At 40.4% G+C, this 23,347-nt stretch overlaps 1 long non-coding RNA gene across 1 annotated transcript; it reads right to left on the minus strand.

Moving 5' to 3' along the window:
- Positions 1–4: 4 nt before the first annotated feature.
- LOC126994304 (uncharacterized) lies at positions 5–7,988 on the minus strand. The gene is made up of 3 exons (XR_007748988.1): positions 7,643–7,988; positions 217–2,061; positions 5–144 (listed from the first exon to the last, which is right to left on the minus strand). It is a non-coding gene; the product is annotated as an uncharacterized LOC126994304 (long non-coding RNA).
- Between the last annotated feature and the right edge of the window lie 15,359 nt (positions 7,989–23,347).

A 23,347-nucleotide genomic window follows, 5' to 3' on the forward strand; every position in this document is an offset into this window, starting at 1 on the left:
TTCTTTTTCACATTCAATGCCCACTCTATATGGGCATACAAACTCTACAACCTCCCTTCTACTCCGCTCACAAACCATCATTTTACTTTTGTTGACATTTACTTTCAACTTTCTCCTTTTACATACACTATCAAAAACACTGACCTAATTTTGTAAGTCACTTTCATTTTCTGCAATGAGCACCGTGTCATCAGCAAATAAGATTGAATTCATCACCCACTTCCTTCCCTCCCTCGGCATACATTTTTACTTCAATTTCCCCAACTTTGCCCTTCATTTTTCATAACACCATCCATATAAATATTGAACAACCACGATGACATGACACACCCCTGCCTTAGCCCACTTTCATCTCAAAATGTTCACTTGTTTCTCCAGTAATTTTGACACATGCAGATGCATCCTCATAGAAAGACTTTATTGCATAAAGCAGTTTTCCTCCCACACCATATATCTTTAAGACGTCCCACAATGCCAGCCAATCGACTCTGTCATAAACTTTCTTTAGAATAACTAGATCCATGAAGGCAGCATAGTATTTTTTCCTTTTGCTAATATTTTTTCTAATAAAACACCATCCTGAAGGAAAATATCTGATCCACACATCCTCTTCCCTTCCTGAAGTCTCCTTGTTCTTCACTGACTTTCTCTTCTGTAAGTCTTTGCGCAGTCTCAATTAGGACTTTTCCATATACCTTTCCGGGTAGCCTACACTCAGCAGACTTATACCCCTACAACTCCCACCTCCCCTCTCCTGCCCTTCCCCTTGTAAACTGGGACCATGATGGCTTTTGTCAAGTCTGCTGGGACCTCCCCCCCCTTCCCAGGCCACTTCACATATCTTGACCATTCATATAGTAACTTCATCTCCACACTTCAACATTTCTGCTGTGATTCCTCTCAATTCATTCATCATCATCATCTCATCGACGCCTGCTCTTAGGAGCTCCCACCAGGGGATGGCCACGGCAGAAGTTTCCATCTTTCTCTATCCGGACACTCCCTCCTTGCCTGCTCAAAGTTTCTCTCAAGGATCTCTCATCCTTCTCCCTAACGTACTCCTGCACCCTATCTCTCCATTTCACTGGAGGTCGTCCTCTAACATTCCCTCCCTCAATCTCACATACGCCCTTCTGCTGGTCATCTTACTCTCCTCCATTTGCTCCATGTGGCCAAACCACTTTAAAGTCACTTATTCCCTTCACCCCCGTGACACATTCCAAAACGCTCATACACACTTTCATTACTTATTCCATCCATTCTACTCACACCACAAGCACTCCTCAAATAACTCATTTCCACTGCCTGCACTCTAGACCTCTGACTTTCATTCCAGGCCCATGTTTCACTTGCATATGTGAGGGTTGGTACTATTATTGTATTTTCAACTGATAACTGATCCAAGGTACTTAAACTCATTGACCTCCTCCATTTCTTCACCATTCAGAATTATTTTGCATTCTTTTTCACATTCAGTTCCCACTCTATAAGGGCATACAAAATCTACAACTTCACTTCTACTCCCCTCACAAACCATCACTTTACTTTTGTTGACATTTACTTTCAGCTTTCTCCTTTTACAGACGCTATGAAAATCACTGACCAAGTTTTGTAAGTCACTTTCATTTTCTGCAATGAGCACCGTGTCATCAGTAAACAGGATTGAATTCAGCACCCACTGCCTTCCCTCAGCATACATTTTTACTCCAACTTTGCCCTTTATTTCTCTCATGACACCATCCATATAAATATTGAACAACCATGGTGACATGACACGCCCCTGCCTTAATCCCACCTTTATCTCAAAATGTTCACTTGTTTCTCCACCAATTTTGACACATGCAGATGCATCCTCATAGAAAGACTTTATTGCACTAAGCAGTTTTCCTCCCACACCATAAATCTTTAAAACATCCCACAATGCAATCCAATCGAGTCTGTCATAAGCTTTTTCAAAGTCCATGAAGGCAGTTCCTGCTGCTTTTCCATTTTTTAATCTTTTTAATGCCTGATTTACTTCTTCATATGTTATACTTCTTTCTTTATATACTCCTCCTCTACCTCCGCTCAAAACTGTTGCTGTTACAGCTGCTGGACGTCCATCATCAAAATTCATTAAGTTTTTGAAATATTCTCTCCATGTCTCTTTCACAGCTTCCCCGTCTTTGAACATCTTTCCACTCTCATCCATAACTTCATTAATTTTCCTTGGGGAGATATTATTGGGGTGATGCTTTTCTTTCGTTTTTTACTTCTTTCCAACTCTCTTCTTCCTTTTATTGCTTGTTTTAATTTCATTTTGCATTCTCTATATTTCTTTTTCCTTTCCCTTTTTACTTGCTCAACCACATTTCTTTCTTAAGTTTTCTTTAAAAAGTTCCCTTTTCTCTTTTACTATCCTCCTTATCTCTTCTGTCCACCATGACTTTCCTTTTCTTTTTCCATCTCTCACCACTTTCATCCCTACCACTTTTTTGTTGTAGTTAACACTACTTCTTTAAATGTTCTAAAAACTTTTTCAGTATCTGTACTATCTTTCACACTTTCCCATTTTTCACTTAAGGCATCTACCATTTCACGTTATACTCATCTTTTATTTCTTTTTTCCTGTAACTTTTCTATCTTCAGTATTTCCTTTTTTACTTCACCTTTCTTTTCAAACGCCCACTTTTGCAAGATGGTCAGAGCCATCGAACATCCCGCTTACTACCTTCGCGTCAGATATCCTTTCTCAGTCTTCCATCTACTGCCACATAATCAATCAATCCTTTCTCCTCATAATCATTCCCCCTCCTCCATGTGTATATGTGGATATAGGCAAAAGTAATAAAGCCCCACACATCAGAAGCTGTATTGCTTTGCCTAGGTTATGCAGATGATGTAGTATTAGTGGAAGGATTTTGCCTGATCCTAAATGACTGGTATGGAATGGAAACTTATCTTTAAACATAATAATGGAAATTCACACCAGCAGTAGGACAGCGGGTGCTGGGAAACAATATCTTAGAGGTAATAGAAACACATGGTTATTTAGCATTTGAGATAAGCAAGGAGGCCATAGGAGAAAGTACAAAGAAAACTGAATGAAGCCAAGGTAAGGAAAATGACGGGTGTTAACATCAGTGGTAGAGAAGGGAAATTAGCCAGTATGAATATGGAAGTTGCTTTTGGATGGAGAAAGTAGTAACCCCACAGCTATCTTGTATGGGTCAGCAAAACTAACACTTAAGATGTCGGGAGATTAGAAGTCATTCAAGACCAGTTGGCATGATAGTGTTCACATGCTCTCAGGGGAAATGGGGTGGAGCTTCTGAGAAAGGTTAACAAAGGGGAAGCTGAGTTTCAAAGAGAGGAAATGAGTGAACACCGGTGGGCCAAATTAATATAACACTGGAAATTCAAGACAATCCCCTTTGGATAAAAGAAATATGCAGAGAGGGAAAGCATATGATGACACTGGAGCAGAGTGAAACAATGTGAATGGGAGACCTGTCAAAGATAGTTGAGAAAAGTGGCCTCTGTGAATGGAGAAGTACCTATACCTATCTATAGTACAGCAGATAGGTGTAGAAGCTCGGGAAACATTAGAACATTTTATAATAGTACTAGTGATTGTGTGCCTTGACCCACTGAGGTAAAGATATACCAGAGTAACCTGACTGAAAGTTGATATTTATCAAAAAAAAAAAACAAGAAAGTCACTGAACACACGAGTCTGAAATTATGGTAACCATCTCACGTGAGGCTAATGCATTATGTGCTGTATGTTGGTCTCTGAATACAGTACAGTGACAAACAGCTTGAATATTGACGAAACTTCAAACTACTGAGGAGTGTGAATTAACGCATCTTAGCACATTGCATTTTGGCGGTAGAGGGGTCAGGTTAGGCTGGTCATAGGCTAGGTATAGTTAGGTTTGGTCAGGTCTGGTTAGATTTAGTTTGTTTTTGACTTGTTTACTAATATTATTTGGTAAGTCCGTGTGATACGCTTCGCGCTACGCCTTTGTTGTCACCGGTGGCTGAGGAGACGACGTCAGGGCAGTAATATATATATTTTACCAAAACACATAAAAGAATAGTGGAGGTACACCGGAAACATGAAAAGATGCACCTATATAACGATCATAGGCAATAAAGACCACAAGAGGAAGAAGAAGAAGGCTCGTTTATGTCGATCATTTACTCCACTGTTGTGTCTATTGTTTCCAAACAAGCTTTTGTGTACAGATAGATAACATGTTGAATGCATTATAGCTATTTCATCTTTGCATAATATGCACTGTGGTAGCCATATACAATGCTTTTGCAAGTGATCGTTTTGCTAGGCGATGCACTTGCTAAAAGTGCTAAAAAAATACTTAGCTTAGAGTCCGCTAAGGGGAATTCTAAGTAATACTTAAGGGCCTATGCTTAGCTAAAAGTTGTTAAGTGCAAGGCTTAGTATTATTATTAGAATAGTTGTGTATACGGCCCCAGGCCCCAAGGGGCGCCACCCCTTACTCCTTTCGTTACAATACGTTAGGACATAGAATTTAAGGGAAAATTAAGTTTAGAATTAACATACAAAAAGACACCCTCAGAAAGGCAGAGGAAGGATAGATTAATGTACCAAGCTGAAAGGCGAGAAGGAAAAGTGTTGGAACCTTGAGGTGGCCACGTCAGGGGAAAGGTCATGAGTTAACCGCTCGGCCTGACGAGATTCATTCGGGACTTAACTTTCCACGGCACAGGTGAGGGCGCGAGACAGCTGAAGGCCGGTGTCCAGGGGTTAGGCCAGGCGAGTGGCGCGCCATCTTGAAGCCGCCCCCATTGGGAGTCGGGAATGGACCCAGACGCCAGTGGTGAACAAGGGTCATGCCCTCAGTCATGAGTGCCTGAACTGAGCCCAGGTAAGGGCGAGCCAGTCCAATCCCTGCCGCCCCCGAGATCAGCAGGCTGGTGATGGGAGTAGAAACGGCTCCGAACCCCCCCATTTAGGCACGGCACAACAGCATATAGTGTAGCTCTCAGGCCTCCACCAAGCCAAGGAAATTGTGTAAAACGGGTAAGGGGCATCCGCTTGGTGGACGAGGGGCAAACAGTGACCTCACCCCCCCTTTAGCTGTAACAGTCTGATCTTTCTCTCATATTTACCCTTCTCTTCCTATTTTTGTCCTGAGTGTGTCATGAGTGTTTTTATTTGTGTATGCACGCCGATGCGGGAAGTTGAAATTGGATTGTCTAGTCAATCGGGCGGTAGCCCTGTGATATATACCTACATATGGTCATCTCTCGTGCGTAGCATTTATCGATAAGAAGGTTAGGAATTAGAAGAAAGATTTACAATTTTGTATTAACCAAAACATGCTACCCTTCCATCGGGAGTGAGGATTAAACCAATAAATTGTATTCTGTCTATGTCCTGTATTAATGCATACAGCCTTCCTAGCCTAAGGTGCAGTCTCGCAATCTCCCCCACCACGACCTCCGAAGGTAACCAAGACCCCACAATACCAAACTTGGGACTGAGGATACCATCTACCTCAAGGAACAACCCATAGTAAGCTGGGGAGCGACGGACACTATCTACCAGGTGGGACAGTTGTTAGTCAAGTGTTGCCAGGCCTGCCCTTGGCAGGGAGAGTCTGGGGACTAAACAGTTAGTTTAGTTCCGCCCCACCTGGCTCATAGAACTGCCGTTCCTCACTTACAGGCTTTGGGGGTTGTGCCATATTACAACCTCCTGGTGGCAGCTTACAGAGAGGGAACAGCAGGGATTCGAACCCAGCCGTACACTCTATGTGAGGTTGAGGAATCTTAGCGTCACTGTTCTTCCTCTTCCTCCCCTTTTTTATTTTTTCAACCTGTGATGGCCAGGGGTCGAACTCGGGGCTGTTATAATACCATAACAGGGCTTGAAAACTTAGTAGACTGATAGTGCCCTCCCCTTGACACGAGTGTGTGTGTGTGTGTGTGTGTGTGTGTGTGTGTGTGTGTCATCACCATTTCATCGACGCCTGCTCCTAGGAGCTCCCACCAGGGGATGGCCACGGCAGAAGAGCTTCCAACTTTCTTTATCCAGACACTCCCTCCTTGCCTGCTCAAAGTTTATCAAAGATCTTTCCCCCTTCTCCCCAACGTACTCTTGCACCCTATCCCTCCATTTCACTGGAGGTCGTCCTCTAGCATTCCCTCCATCTATCTCACTCACATACACCCTTCTGGTCATCTTACTCTCCTCCATTCGCTCCATGTGGCCAAACCACTTTAAAGTCTGTCGCTTCACTTCTTCCACCACTCCACACTTCTTCCCTTCACCCCTGTGACACATTCCAAAACGCTCGTACACACTTTCATTACTCATTCCATCCATTCTACTCACACCACAAGCACTCCTCAAATAACTCATTTCCACTGCCTGCACTCTAGACCTCTGACTTTCATTCCAGGCCCACGTTTCACTTGCATATGTGAGGGTTGGTACTATTATTGTATTTCTCAAATCCCTCTTTACCTCCATGCTCACACTTCTGGCATTCATGATTCGTCCCAAAGACCCTACCACCCTTCTTCCTTGCAATGCCCTTTCTTATCTCTCCTCCATACCACCATGCTTACACATAACTGATCCAAGGTACTTAAACTCATTGACCTCCTCCATTTCTTCACCTTTCAAATTATTTTGCATTCTTTTTCACATTCAATTACCACTCTACATGGGCATACAAAATCTACAACCTCACTTCTACTTCGTTCACAAACCATCACTTTACTTTTGTTGACATTTACTTTCAGCTTTCTCCTGTTACAGACACTATCAAAAACACTGACCAAATTTTGTAGGTCACTTTCATTTTCTGCAATGAGCACCGTGTCATCAGCAAACAGTACTGAATTCAGTACCCACTTCCTTCCCTCATCGAACAGTCTTACTCCAACTTTTCCAACTTTGCCCTTAATTCCTCTAATGACACCATCCATATAAATATTGAATAACCAAGGTGAAATGACGCACCCTTGTCTTAGGCCCACTTTTATCTCAAAATGTTCACTTGTTTCTCCAGTAATTTTGACACATGCAGATGCATCCTCATAGAAAGACTTTATTGCACAAAGCAGTTTTCCTCCCACACCATAAATCTTTAAAACATCCCACAATGCAATCCAATCGACTCTGTCATAAGCTTTTTCCAAATCCATGAAGGCAGCGTATAGTTTCTTTCCTTTTGCTATTATTTTTTCTACTACCATCCTGAAGGCAAATATCTGATCCACACATCCCCTTCCCTTCCTGAAGCCTCCTTGCTCTTCACTGATTTTCTCTTCTGTAAGTCTTTGCACCCTCTCTATTACGACTTTTCCATATACCTTTCCGGGTATACTCAGGAGACTTATTCCTCTATAGCTCCCACATTCCCCTCTCCTGCCCTTTCCCTTGTAAACTGGGACAATGATGGCTTTCGTCCAGTCTGCTGGCACCCCCCCTCCCATGCTACTTCACATATCTTGACCATCCATTTAACAACTACATCTCCTCCACACTTCAACATTTCTGCTGTGATTCCATCAATTCCTGCTGCCTTTCCATTTTTTTATCTTTTTATTGCCTGATTTACTTCTTCATATGTTATGCTTCTTTCTTTATATACTCCTCCTCTACCTCTACTCAAAACTGCTGCTGTTACAGCTGCTGGACGTCCATCCTCAAAATTCATTAAGTTTTTGAAATATTCTCTCCATCTCTCTTTCACAGCTTCCCCGTCTTTCAACATCTTTCCATTCTCATCCATAACTTCATTTATTTTACTTGGGGAGATATTTTCTGCATTTCTTTCGTTTTTTACTTCTTTCCAATATGATTTCCTATTCCCTTTATATATTTCACTTAGTCTTTTTCCAAAGTCTTCATCAACTCTCTTCTTACTTTCTTTTATTGCTTGTTTTAATTTCATTTTGCATTCTCTATATTTCTTTTTCCTTTCCCTTTTTACTTGTTCAGACACATTTCTTTCTTGAGTTTTCTTAAGAAGTTCCCTTTTCTCTTTTACTATCCTCCTTATCCTCCATGAATTTCCTTTTTTTTTCCATCTCTCACCACTTTCATCCCTAACACTTTTTTGTTGCAGTTACCAATATTTCTTTAAATGTTCCAAAAACTTTTTCAATATTTGTATTATCTTTTACACTTTCCCATTTTCACTTAAGGCCTCTGCCATTTCACGGTTATACTCATCTTTTATTTCTTTTTCCTGTAACTTTTCTATCTTCAGTATATCCTTTTTTACTTCACCTTTCTTTTCAAACACCCACTTTTCTTTCAGCTTTAACTTTGCCAGCACTGCAAGATGGTCAGATCCATCGTATATCTGTGTGTCTGTATATGTGTGTGTGTGTGTGTGTGGGGGGGCAGGTGAGTATATGTGTGAGTGAGTATGTGTGCGTGAATGTGTGCATGTCTATTTGCGTGTGTGTGTGTGCGTGCGTGTGTGTGTGCGTGCGTGTGTGTGTGCGTGCGTGTGTGTGTGCGTGTACATGTGTGTGTGTATTTCTATGAATAGTGTGTCTGTATGAGTGGTGTGTGTGTGGAGGGGGGGTGTGTGTGTATGTGTGAGTGAGTATGTGTGCGTGTCTATTTGCGTGTGTGTGTGCGTGTTTGAGTGTGTGTATGTGTGTGTATATGTGTGTGTATTTCTATGATTGGTGTGTCTATATGAGTGGTTTGTGTGTGTGTGTGTGTGTGTGTGTGTGTGTGTGTGTGTGTTGTGTGTGTGTGTGTGTGTGTGTGTGTGTGTGTGTGTGAGAGAGCGGAAAAGCCCGCGGTCGACGACGCAATAATGTGAACGTTTATAGCCTATTATTACGTATATATATATATATATATATATATATATATATATATATATATATATATATATATATATATATATATATATATATATCTTTTTTTTTTTTTTTTTTTTAATAAAGAACAAGATCTCGGCTGTCAGGGATTTATTTTTTAAGTTTAAAGGCATAACAATCTCCCTTACTAAGTGCAGTATATTTTTAAATGTATCATAGTTTGATAAATAACTTAGAATTGCTCTTGACTAAATTTGACCGGAACTAAAAGCTCGTGTCAAAATGTAGCGACAGAGCCTAAAGAAAAAATATTTATTAAGCGTTAGCGACGGGCACTTTTGATAAATATCTATCTTAAAATTATGGAGAGTGCACCTGTGACCACCGATCACCACAACAGTACGATTTCGATAGGGTGTAATAATTTTCATGTCGCGTGGAGGGGTTGCCAGATGTCGCTTTCTGAACGAAACTTACTGGACAGTGTGACACTACTCTCTATAGCCGACTGTACCAAGGTCTTGTGAAATAATAATAAAAAAAATAATGTGATCCACGAAGTGACAATCTCTCTTTCTCTCTCTCTCTCTCTCTCTCTCTCTCTCTCTCTCTCTCTCTCTCTCTCTCTCTCTCTCTCTCTCTCTCTCTCAGACGCTTTCGGCTCTCACAACAAACACTTCCAAAGGCCACAAGGAAGAAGGAGAGTTGCGTGCTCATGTTAGTTTTCCTTCACATTCATGGTGCTTAAGCCTGCTCACACTATCACACCACAAGAAAGATCTCTTTCTATCTTCTATCGATATTTTCACGCTGACTGCTCTTCTGAACTTGCTAACTGCATGCCTCCCCCCCTCCCGCGGCCCCGCTGCACGCGACTTTCTACTCATGCTCATCCCTATACTGTCCATACCCTTTATGCAAGAGTTCAACAGCATCTTCACTCTTTCATCCCTCACGATGGTAAAATCTGGAACAATCTTCCTTCATCTGTATTTCCTCCTGCCTACGAATAGGCGCACCTGACATCACCAAATGTGGGGTACAAACTTGGCGGAGGGACTGTTTTTTGGGCGCCATTAAAGGTAATGGCTAAAGAGTAGCTTAGCCGGATATTTTGTTTTTATTTATTAATGATCCACGAGCCATCCTAGAGGTAAATCAAAGTATGTGCTTATCTTTGTATTCATTCATACACACACTGGTAACATTTCTGTGGAGTCTGATTCACTTATTAGAGTGAAATTCTATTGTGATAAACAGTCACAAATTCGTGTCACTAGTAAAAATGAAACTAGTAATTAAAGTTTTGGCACCATGAAACATACACAAATAGATAAATATGAAAGCTCACGAAGTCACAATAAGTGGCACCACCTGCTTTACGTAGTAAAAGTATACTATTTTAGGTATCTGACACCCGCAATATGGCAGGCTGCTGCTGCCTCGGCCACAGATTATTGCCAGATTGTCGTACTCAGCCGATTATTTTCCCGACTTCCTGCCCCAAAACTGTCTTTTGGACTCCAAAAACGAAACTAATTTATAGTTATCGTCAAAAGAGTAAGATTCTGATGTTTCTTGGCAATAGTTAGGCGTCAAGCACCGTTAAATACTATGCTCTGAGCACGATAATCTGGCAACGGTGGCTATACGTATTTTCATATTATTGTTCTGTTGTTTATTGAATATTGTGTTAAAAAAAAAGAATACGCATAATTTTAGCTAGTTTTTGGTTATAAGGATTCTTTACGAAATACAAGTATAACATTACCTTCTTTAACTTAGGAAACGTCCTGAGTCCTGGATCGGCTATGGTATTGTCAGGTGCGCTTATTGAACTCTTTCAAGAGAAGGGTATCAGGACACCTCTCCTCCCGAAATTGACCTTTCTTTCGGCCACCTCCTTTGATTATTTTTTTAGGAGCAGCGAGCAGCGGGCTTTTTTTTATTGTTTACTTTTTTGTGTGCCCTTGAAAAAAAAAAAAATCGGGTTCTCAGGTTTCTTTACTTCACTTTCATGGTGCGTAAACTATCACTGGGCCCACAAAACTACCCATCAAAATACAAACACAACCTCCACGAAATCCTTATCATGTATTTCTTCTTTACATTCATGGTGCAGAAGCCTCGTCAAACAGTCACTGGGCTCACTAAACTGCCCATGGGAATTGCCACAACCCCACGAAAGCCTTATCATGTTATTTTTTTCCCATTCATGGTGCGGAAGCCTTGTCAAACTATCACCGGGCTCACAAAACTACCCACAGAAATACTAACACAACCTCCAAGAAAGCCTGATAATGTTGTCAAACTATCACCGGGCTCACAAAACTACCCACAGAAATACTAACACAACCTCCAAGAAAGCCTGATAAAGTTGTCAAACTTTCACCGGGCTCACAAAACTACCCACAGAAATACTAACACAACCTCCAAGAAAGCCTTATAATGTTATCAAATTATCACCGGGCTCACAAAACTACTCATGGAAATACTAACACAAACTCAACCACGAAAGCCTTATACAATGGGAGTTTGTTTCCGCGTAAAGTCTAGAAATGTTTTGATAATGTCTTTTGCCAGTCCTTCCCCGGCACGTTGGTCTTTTCCTGCGTCTGTGTGTGTGTGTGTGTGTGTTGAACGTAATTAAATCAGGTTTCTGACAAATTAAGGACGTATTTATTTGCTTGACTTAATATTCTTACATTTTTCAATCAAAACGTTTATATTCTGGTAAGTTTAAGATTATATGCTCAGAGACACATAAGAAAGAAACACACACACACACACACACACACACACACACACACACACACACACACACACACACACACACACACACACACAGTTCAAGGGCATCGCAAGCATACAATTTTATCACATCTGGAAATAACAAGACCATAGTAATGAAAATACGCATGAAAGGAGTCAGAAACAACACCAATAAAGTTCACCTCTGAATTTTCCGCGGGACACGCCACGTCGGAGACACACGCAGAGCCGCTCGCCCGAGGCACTTTCATCGCTCCCAAAGATAACTAGACCAAAGAAGTAAAAGTCGCCAAAGAGTCAGATATTGCACTCAAATTAAATATGTATCTGCACTGTATTTGTTTTTTTTACAGCACAGAGCAACTCGAGGGCAACAAAAAGATGTAAAAAATAAACCCGATAACTGTTGCTCTCATATAGCGATAAGTATAGAGTAGCCAAAAGAGAGGTCAATTTCGGATGGAGAGGTGTCTTGATACACTCTTCTTGGCAGTAGAGAAACGACATGGCCATATAAGACAGAAACAGCCGCTCAAATGTTCCCGAAGCTTTTCCTACGCACTTGAATACACCCATCAAAATGTAAGCGAAGGCAAATATATCAAATTATTTTTTTAAAGACATATTTAACCGGGAAGTGACGAAATGAAAGGAACAGAAACGACTCATGAAAATGCAATAGGAGGAGGAAAACTAGTTTTAATAGCAAAGGTAAGCGTCTCACCCCAGTGAACCGCATTATAACGTATAAGCCCACTACTTCTCAGTATGGAACAAAAGGCACGTCCCATATCTCATAAAGTATTAGACTTGTCTGGATGAAATTTGGTAGGCGTCATCTTTGTCAAGTGGCCATCTACCCCTGAGAAAATGGTTGTTGTAGCTGCAGTATCTCAGACGTATGAGACTGATATGTTTCAGGCCTTTAGCGGTAATATTTTACCTTATCTCTGGGGATCATCAGAACATAAGTTTATCATGTGGGTTTTTGTTTTACAAGAGGTAGGCTACTTCCCCACACTCCACCTAATTATTTAGAAGCTTCCTGTAGCATAGTCAGCTGCAGAAGCTTTCTTTACACGCCCCGATGGTATTTCATGCGCCTCGGCAATGCGTTAGCCGTTGCTGTCTCTCAAGTCTCTATAATAATTTTCAAGGGTAAAATATTTATCTCCAACAAAGCTCTGGATGTCATAATAAGCACTCCTTGTCATGGACTTGGTGGTGATGGTGGTTGCTGCCACAGAGTACAAATTATATCCACCACCTGTTTGCAAAGAATTGGCAAGTTTGACATTATTTTCAGAAAAATTGCCATCCCTGACTGTCTTCGAAGAGCAGTAGAACACTTCATTGTGGCATATTTTGCACTTTACAGGCAATCAAACGTCTGTCTGCTGCCTTGAATATGATGCTATGATGGATATGATATGATGGCTAACCCAGCTGGGCATGCTACACTGTCAGCCTCAAACCGCTCCTGCAGTACACATTTATCAATAATGCAATTTTCTGTATTTACAACAGATGTTTTGTCACTGCAGTCCTGATGTAACAGCTCAATTCGTCTAGCCAGGGTGCTGGTGGGGGCTGGTTGGGTGGCGGGTGGCTTGCCCATCTCACCTTATTCTCACTGTGGCAGTCTTCTGTTCCTCTCTCTTTCTCTTCCTGGCCTCTCTAACCTCTGCTAACCTTTCAGGTCTCTCCTTGAGTGCTTCAGACTTACGTGGCACATCGAAAAATGGTGTAAAACACATCAGATTACGAGCCCGAGTTCTCCCCAACACGTAAACAAACAATACTCTTTTTCTTCGTTCTTCCCAAGAAAAGTCTACGTTTTCTGAGAACAAGCCCGACAGAGCATGCTGTCATGAAAAGGTGGACTAAATCAAACTAAAGGAAGTCAAAAAGACGATCGAAAAATCATTAAAAACCCATGATATTTCAATCTCTTGCTTCTTAGCGTTAAAGTTAAAGGACTAGCCCGTGCTCGTGACCCTTTAGCAGTGGATTTTAAACAACTTTTCATGAGCAGGATAGCCTTTTTTTTAGGCCTTTAACTTGAAAATCGCAAAAAAAATGAAAAATTATTTTTTCAAAGATAATGCCTTGAGACGCTCACCTTAATAAATAGCACAAAAACTGTGCTAGAGCGGCGTCGCATGACCCTCCAACACACCCGCAACAATTTATATTATGCAACTAGGGGTCTTAAATGGAAAATGTTGAAAAGTAAAGATGGCGCCATTATAAACACTTGCCTGCGCCACAACGGGCTGGGGCCAACCATTACCGGCCAAGACGTTAAAAAAAAAAAAATGAAGTGCCATGTTGTAGGGTTCATCAGGGCTAACAAATGTTATTGTACAATGTCATGTCTACAATGCATGGGTAAGCCAGGAAAACAACTTGAAAGAACAACAACAACAAGATGGAAAATCTGTTGGTCGGCGTCTGCAACGCCGATAACAAGATGTAATGACACCAATAATATGACAATAACGACAATGAAATATGACTGAACAACACAAAGGACGGACATGCGCCTCTAACTAACCTTCAAATATTCTTCATCGCAAAGACATTCAGCAGCAGAAAAAAGTCAGATATATCGACAAGTGACCTGACGCCTGACCTCTTCTTGAAGTGAAATAAAAGAAGCGGGAAACAACTTAGCGATACAATGTTTCGCTGCGGTACATTCCCTCTCCTCGTAGTAACAAAACACAGGAGCATCAGGAGGAAAAGCAATATTGCCAAGACCCGTTCTCTTAACTTATCCAAACAAATAAGCACAAAAAAGTAGCAACGACACAAACTTTACAGGAGTAAATTTTCTCCTCGCAACATGTTGAAAAGTAAAGTGAACATACAAAAGATCATCAGTAACGACTTTCCAATTTTCCTGCAACACTTTATCGTTGTAGTAAAATGAAACCGAAGATATTACATTACTAGCAGATAACTTCTGAGAAATTCTATTCCGAAGCAAATAACACAAGTAAAAAATAAATGGAAAAAATATCACCACACATTTTCCAACAGTTAATCGCGGTAAACAAAACAAAACAAAACAAAACAAAAATTACCAGCAAAAATAATCTTCGCAAGGCTGTTCTTCGCAATAAAACACACCAACTGCCATGAAAGAACACGGCAACAATGCGTCACACTCAGCACGCACTGCCTCGCCTCACGTTCGATTCCGCGCGCGTCGGGAGTCTGGGCGAGGCGCGCATTGTACTACTACGTGTTGCTAACGAGTGTGCAAGGTAACGACCAAGATTACGACCAACTCACTGCCTGGCCTTGAGAGAGAGAGAGAGAGAGAGAGAGAGAGAGAGAGAGAGAGAGAGAGAGAGAGAGAGAGAGAGAGAGAGAGAGAGAGAGAGAGAGAGAGAGAGTGTGTGTGTAATTCACCTCTTGGCCTGCTGCGGGTCTCTCTCGAGACAGCCACCCGTTCCCCTACGGAAGAGGACAGAGCTCGTACTACCGATCTTTGGGTAGGACTGAGACCACTCACACACAACACACCGCGACAACGAGGTCACAACTCCTTGCCTGACGTCGCGTACCTACTCACTGCTAGGTGAACAGGGGCTACACGTGAAAGAAGGTAAACCCAACCTATCTTCACCCGGCCGGGGAATCAAACCCCGGTCCTTCTGGTTGTGTGTGTTGGGGGGTGGGGGGGTGGGGGGTCATAACTTTTGCCCTAAAGACCTCCTGTATCCTCTCTCTCTCTCTCTCTCTCTCTCTCTCAAAATCTTGATTCACTGGCCTCAACGTTATTCAATGTTCCGATCGGCAACTTTATGGTCCTTCGGCTTCCTCTCTGAACACGAGTTTTATTTTAACATCTTCGATTAACTTTTCTTGTGGTGCGTCTATATCAGTTTTTCTATCCCTCTTTTTAGGGTGCAGCTTTCGACACACGGCATCTATTCAATCTTTGCTATTTTGTGACTGCATTTTCATCTGACTCCAAGAGAGAGAGAGAGAGAGAGAGAGAGCAACAAAGACCCTAGCGACGCGTGCAGTAGCTCCACGCGAGATACTGCAACGTTTGACAATTACCGAGTCGAGATATGGAAACAATAAAACTTTAAGAACAATAGAGCTTACGTTTGTTTACACACCTTCAAAGGTTTCTGCAGGGAAAACAACAACAACACACACACACACACACACACACACACACACACACACACACACACACACATACACTCGCACGCACGCACGCACGCACGAACGCACGCACTGTTTTTTTTCACTTGCGTCTTCCCTCTCCTCCTTCAAGAACTTTTTTCTTTATTTCCTTTTCTGCTTTTCCTTTTTTCTCCGTAATATTTCTTCTTGTTTAAATTCTCTTAACTTTCCTTTCTTGTTTATTTTCTGTCTTTTCTCATTACTTTTTTAGGTCTTTTCTCATTACTTTTTTAGTTTTTTTCCATTATTTTTTTAGGTCTTTTCTCATTACTTTTTTAGGTCTTTTCTCATTACTTTTTTAGTTTTTTCCATTATTTTTTTAGGTCTTTTCTCATTATTTTTTTAGGTCTTTTCTCATTACTTTTTTAGGTCTTTTCTCATTACTTTTTTAGTTTTTTTTCCATTATTTTTTTAGGTCTTTTCTCATTACTTTTTTAGGTCTTTTCTCATTACTTTTTTAGGTCTTTTCCCATTACTTTTTTAGGTCTTTTCTCATTACTTTTTTAGGTCTTTTCCCATTACTTTTTTAGGTCTTTTCCCATTACTTTTTTAGGTCTTTTCTCATTATTTTTTTAGGTCTTTTCTCATTACTTTTTTAGGTCTTTTCTCATAACTTTTTTAGGTCTTTTCTCATTACTTTTTTAGGTCTTTTCTCATTACTTTTTTAGGTCTTTTCTAATTACTTTTTTAGGTCTTTTCTCATTACTTTTTTAGGTCTTTTCCCATTACTTTTTTAGGTCTTTTCTAATTACTTTTTTAGGTCTTTTCCCATTACTTTTTTAGGTCTTTTCCCATTACTTTTTTAGGTCTTTTCTCATTACTTTTTTAGGTCTTTTCTCATTATTTTTTTAGGTCTTTTCTCATTACTTTTTTAGGTCTTTTCTTATTACTTTTTTAGGTCTTTTCTCATTACTTTTTTAGGTCTTTTTCCATTACTTTTTTAGGTCTTTTCTAATTACTTTTTTAGGGCTTTTCCCATTACTTTTTTTGCCTATTTCCTTCTTCTATTAGTCTTCTTATTTTCGCTTTCTTATTTTAATATTAATTACTTTGTACTATCTTATTATTATTCCTTTTTCCTCTTTCACCTCCCTTTCACCTCCTCCGCCTCCTCCTCCTCCTCCCAGCTTTATATATATATATATATATATATATATATATATATATATATATATATATATATATATATAGATATATATCTATATATATATATATATATATATATATAGATAGATATAGATATATATATATAGATATATAGATATAGATATAGATATAGATATATACTTTTTTCATATTTTCACTTGTTACATTACGAAAATTTCCTCTCAAACCTTACTCCTCCTTTTCTTCCTCCTCCTCCTTCCTCCTCCTCCTCCTTCTCCTCCTCCTCCTTCTCCTCCTCCTCCTCCTCCTCCTAATCTTCCTCCTTCTTCTCCTCTTCCACATCTTCCTCCTCTATGCCTCCTCCTCTTGTCCCTATTCCAAGAGGAAAGGGGAGGAAGAGGTGGAGTGGTGGTAGAAATGATGGAATGAGAGAGAGAGAGAGAGAGAGAGAGAGAGAGAGAGAGAGAGAGAGAGAGAGAGAGAGAGAGAGAGAGAGAGAGAGAGAGAGAGAGAGAGAGAGAGAGAGAGAGAGAGAGAGAGAGAGAGAGAGAGAGCTCAGACTTTTTAACTAAGTATGGAGCACAATTGAACATAAAATACAATGTATTTTATTCATTGGCTAACAATTTGAATTATCTAAATATGTTACAAAGAGACTTGCGGAATAATGCCGCTATATATTGCATGGTATGTCTATTATTTTGGAACAGTTGCGCAAACTTGTATTATTTCTGCAGTAGCCAGCAGGAACATACCGAGGCCTCAGGTGGGTAACGTCTTGATCATTGCACTCAAACATGACAGGGTACTCGTCTCCTATACTATTATTACTACATTCACCACAAAGTCCTTCCTCTCTATAGGGGCTCTGGTATACCTGCCCGTTGCAATGGGTAATCTGTGGTTATTAGTTCAAAATTTCAAAGACTTATTCTATACGGTTTTGGTAACCTTATTAAGTAGCTTTGAAAAGAGAAACTGTCCTTATAAGTCACATAAGTACTGCATGATGATTTACTGTTTAAAGTTGAATGCCACTCCGAGATTTAAGCATTCTTGTAAAGTTTCCCCAAGCAACTTAGTAAAATTATACTCCTGTAATTATTAACATCCTCTACTTCCCCTACATTTTTATAAATAGGGATAATAACTCCAATTAACCAGTCCTCTGGAAGGTTCCCTGCTTCTATAATCTTGTTAAAAAGTTTACACAGAGTACACATGCAGTGTATGATTCGTATGTTTAAAATATTCGTCAATGAAGTTGTCAATCTCAGCGGCTGTATTATTCTTTAGCCTCTGTATGCACCTGTTAAGTTCCTCCTCTGTAACCATTTTATTCAGCTCACTGTCGTCGTCAATATCAACGCCCGCAGCATCCAGAGATTGTTCAATATTACCGTCTTTCACTAATCACTAAAAACGATTCATAAATGTTGTAATCAAAATTGGTACCTCAGACTTATTCTGTATTCTCCGTAATATCTGCCAATATAATCTAGAATCCTTAGTTTTAACATTTCTCAACTTTGCGATAAAATTACGTTTTTCCTTTGCTTTAAGCCTTTTAAGTTATTGGTTGTATTTCTTACTCCTTGATATCATGTCCATATACCTACTCGAACTTCTTAATACATTATTCTTATGCTTCGCCTTATGGTATTCTTTTCTACTTGAATAACACTGTCTATTAAAACCAGTCAAAATACTATTGTTACTTATTTTAATGAAGGTCTTACTTCATTGAGGGAATACTTTCATTGCTGGTTCAATAAGGATTCTTTGAAAATCAGCACTTAAATCATAAACAGACTTGCGGGAGAGGAGAGAGAAATACATAAAATTACATAGAAAATCAGACCACACAGACCCCGTGGTCCAGACTAGGTGGTCTGTCCTTAAACCTAAGTGAATCTACACTAATCAGATGGCTCCAAAACGTTGCTTTTCTACTCTAGTTAATATTAAGTTTAAGGAAGTGACGGTCGAGCTTGTTTTTAAAGGAGTCAATCGTGTTACATTGGACCACTGACGGTGGAAACTTATTCCATTCTCGCACTACAACGTTGGTGAAGAAAAATTTGGTGCAGTCTGAATTTACTTGTCTACATTTGAGTTTTATGCCATTGTTCCTCGTTCGCAAAGTGTCATCGATCATAAATAATTTTGTTCTGTCTACATTCGTGAAACAATTAAGTATTTTAAAACATTCAATCAATTTTCCTCGGAGGCGACGTTTCTCAAGAGAGAACAGGTTAAGGGTGGAAAGCCTTTCTTCGTATGATTTGTTGCGCAAGGAAGGGATAATTTTTGTTGCTCGACGCTGAACACCTTCTAATTTAGCAATGTACTTTGCATGGTGAGGAGACCAAAACTGTACCGCATATTCTAAGTGGGGTCTGACTAAACTATTGTAGAGCGGAAGTATTACATCTTTATTCTTGAATAAAAAGTTTCTTTTAATGAAGCCCAACATTTTGTTCGCTTTATTTGCTGCATCGATGCATTGATGTGAGAATTTGAGGTTTGACCTGATTTTGACCCCAAGGTCCTTAACGCATTGAACGCTTGTGAGTTGAACGCCGCGCATTTCGTAATCGAACTTCTCATTTCTTGTTCCAACTTGAAGGACCTGGCACTTGTCTACATTAAAGGGCATTTCCCATCTATCCGACCAAGCTGAAATTTTGTGCAAATCTTCTTGGAGGCTTTGTCTGTCTTCGTCAGTGAGAATCGAGTTACCAATCTTTGTGTCGTCTGCAAATTTACTAATGCGATTATTGAGTCCAACATCCACGTCGTTGATGTAAATAATGAAGAGCACTGGGCCAAGAACCGAGCCCTGAGGGACGCCACTAGTGACCGGCGCCCACTCTGAGTTAAATCCGTCAATCACTACTCTTTGTTGTCTGTTGCTCAACCAATTCGCGATCCATTGGTTTACTTGACCGTCAATACCTATTTGCTTTAATTTATAAAGTAATTTATGATGTGGGACTTTATCAAACGCTTTCTGGAAATCAAGATAGACTACGTCCAATGATCTGGTTACGTCATAAACTGAGAAGAGGTCGTTATAAAAGGTCAATAGGTTTGATAGGCAGGATCTTTTGTTACGGAAGCCATGTTGTGAATCCCCAATTAATGAGTGGCTTTCGAGGTAACTCACAATTTTGTCTCTAATTATGCTCTCGAGTAGCTTACCTACAATTGAAGTTAGACTAATGAGTCGGTAGTTACTTGGTATTTTTTGTCTCCTTTCTTAAAAATCGGTGTCACGTTAGCCTTTTTTCCAATCCGAAGGGACGATGCCTTGTCGCAAGGACATATTGAATACGGTTGTGAGAGAGGAGACTATTTCGCTCTTTGTTTCTTTAAGCAGTATAAGATATACTTTATCGGATCCGGGACTTTTATTTGTTTTAAGTGAATGGAGAGCTTTAAGGACTTCATCGGTTGTTATTTCAAAGTTAGGCAATGCATGCTCGAGATTTACATTAATACTGGTGTTGGTGGTAGCGGGAGGAAGACTGTTAGTATTAAACACCGAGGAGAAGTAATTGTTTAATAGGTTTGCAGTGTGTTGGCTGTCAGTCACTAGTGCACCGTCGCTGTTTGTTAAAGGTCCAATTCCACTTCTGATCGCCTTTCTGTGGTTTATGTAACTGAAGAAGGATTTCGGATTATTTTTACAGTTGGCTGCAATATTTTCTTCATATATACGTTTTGCCTTACATACTAATCTTTTTACTCGTCGCCTGGCATCGTTATAAAGTCTAATGTTTTCGGGCGAGCTTTGTTCTTTCTTTAACCTGTAAAACAATTTTCTCTCCTTGACTGAGTGTTTATTTTCGCTATTAAACCAAGGTGGGCTTTTATTAGTGTTAATTCGCTTCTCGCACAAGGGGACGAATGTGTTCTGCTGAGTGAGTAAGTGATTTTTAAAGCTTAGCCAGGCTTTGCCGTCATCTGATAGTTGTATTTCTGTTAGTTTTTGTCGGATTTCTACGAAGTTAGCTCTTTTGAAATTGGGCACCTTTACTTTATTTTCAGTCACTGATGTTTGAGCTCTAATGTCTACGCGCACTAATTTATGACCGCAAGAACCGAGGTGTTCTCCTACCGTGACATTACTGACTAGGTTATCTTGGGTCGTTATAACAAGGTCGAGTATGTTATTTTGTCGAGTTGGTTCAGAAACCATTTGGCTTAGATAATTTTCTTCTAGAAATTCGATCATTCTAAGTGACTCGCCTTCTGTACCTGACAGTGTCGCCCAGTCGATATGGAGGAGGTTAAAGTCTCCTAATATCAGTGAGTACGGCCTTAAAACGCTGTACATTTCAAGGTCGTCATGGAGTGATTGCCCGGGAGGCCTGTAGGTGACAGATATATTTAAATTGACTTTTGCAATGTTTACTCGCACCCACAAATGCTCAACGTTACTGTCTTTTGGTGTTTTGTCAGTGGGTGAGAGAGAGAGAGAGAGAGAGAGAGTCTACATATTTGAATTAATGTCGGTTATATAATCATATATATATATATATATATATATATATATATATATATATATATATATATATATATATATATATATATATATATATATATATATATATATATATATATATATATATATATATATATATATATATATATATATATATATATATATATATATATATATATATATATATATATATATATATATATATATATATATATATATATATATATATATATATATATATATATATATATATATATATATATATATATATATATATATATATATATATATATATATATATATATATATATATATACAGCGCACTCTCCCTCTGCAAAAGTAGTTGTTTTGCAGTGACTTCAATCAACTCCACACCAAGTGATATTGAGGGACTTCAGCCCATCCTCACACTAAGTAAGTAAAATTACCCCACACACACGGCACAAACACACTGGATTTAATCCTCATGATGACCTCACTTCCCACTACCTTCCCCCTAAGCCCCTCCCTCCATGGGACTTCGCAACTTTTTTACACCTTTCCAGTTCTTTTTGGACACCTGCCTACCTACCATCCAACAAAACCCGCCAGTCCCACCAAGAGACCACTACAGGCCTGTTACGGACTCAGCCATCCGCGCGTTCGGCCAATGGATAACACGCCACCGCTGGGTTGGGGGAAGTCCTTACAGTGGATGACGTACACCAAAAATGGAGCAACTACACCTGCACAATTACCGCAGCTTCCTACCACCACTTCTTCCCGCTAAAATCAAGACAGAGTGCACCCTTCAGACACCCCTAAATGGATACACTCAGAATAAAACGTCTCCATTGAACAGAGAAATGACGCCTTCCACACCAACCCTACGCCTCTACAAGCCCCTCCACCAACAAAGTTATCCGGGAAATCAAACGAGCCAAGGCCACATACTACCCCCAAAAGATCCACAGCCTCAAGCAAGCAAACATTGGGAAATGGTTTTCAAAAATTAAGGCCTTGTGTGGCCTCAACAACAGCACCCTCCATCCCAAGGCGTATCTCACCTCCACCACCTGGGAAGCAGCCGAGGCCATCAATCTCCACTTTTCGGCCATCTGTCAGTCCCCTCCCCAGCCTGGACTAACCTCACTCCCAGCTTACCCCTGCCGCCCCATCACCACTCCCCCACGGTTGGGGGCCTATGTAAGGGTCGCCAGGTCACTAAGCCAACAAAACAAAGCGATTCCCACCACGCCCCACTGATCTCCCCATCCAGACTGTACCAGGAGTTTGCCCCAGGCTGGCCACCCCCCTCGCCTCTATTTTAACGCTTCCTTCCGTTAAAAAGCCAGTGTCCACTGCTGACTGGAAGCCCAGCATATGTCACTCCGATTCCCCAAGACCACCACCCCTCAATCACTGAGTGACTTGAGGCCTATTTCTATCACCCCATTCCCAGCCTCCCTGTTATTGAAGCCTTCATTTTCAAGTGGACTTACACTCATCTTCTCCCCTCATAGACCCCACAACAGTACGGCAATATCAAGTCAACCTCCACCACACACTGCCTAATTAATCTCCTGGACTTTGCCTACAGGGAAATCTTGAAAAACGCAAAACATCAGTTTCTCTCGCTTTTATTGATTTCCGAAAGGCTTTTGACCCTAGTTCACCCATACCACAGTCATCAACAAAGCTTAATAAACCTGAGGGCTTCACCTAACCTGGTCTCCTGGCCAGCTGATTTCCTGCACAAACTTGAAGCGTAAACAGGTGTGGTGAGATTTCAGGGGGGAGTGGCCTCCCTCCTCTTACACCTTACTTGTGGGAATTTACCCTCAGGGGTCCAAAATGGGCCCTTTGTCCGCTCCTTATACTAATTAATGACGCCCTGACCCACACACCCCACCGCTGGAGGTAAATGGACGACACCACAGTGGGAGT

This window comes from Eriocheir sinensis, unplaced genomic scaffold, assembly GCF_024679095.1.
Source record: "Eriocheir sinensis breed Jianghai 21 unplaced genomic scaffold, ASM2467909v1 Scaffold77, whole genome shotgun sequence".
Classification (NCBI taxonomy): Eukaryota; Metazoa; Arthropoda; class Malacostraca; order Decapoda; family Varunidae; genus Eriocheir; species Eriocheir sinensis.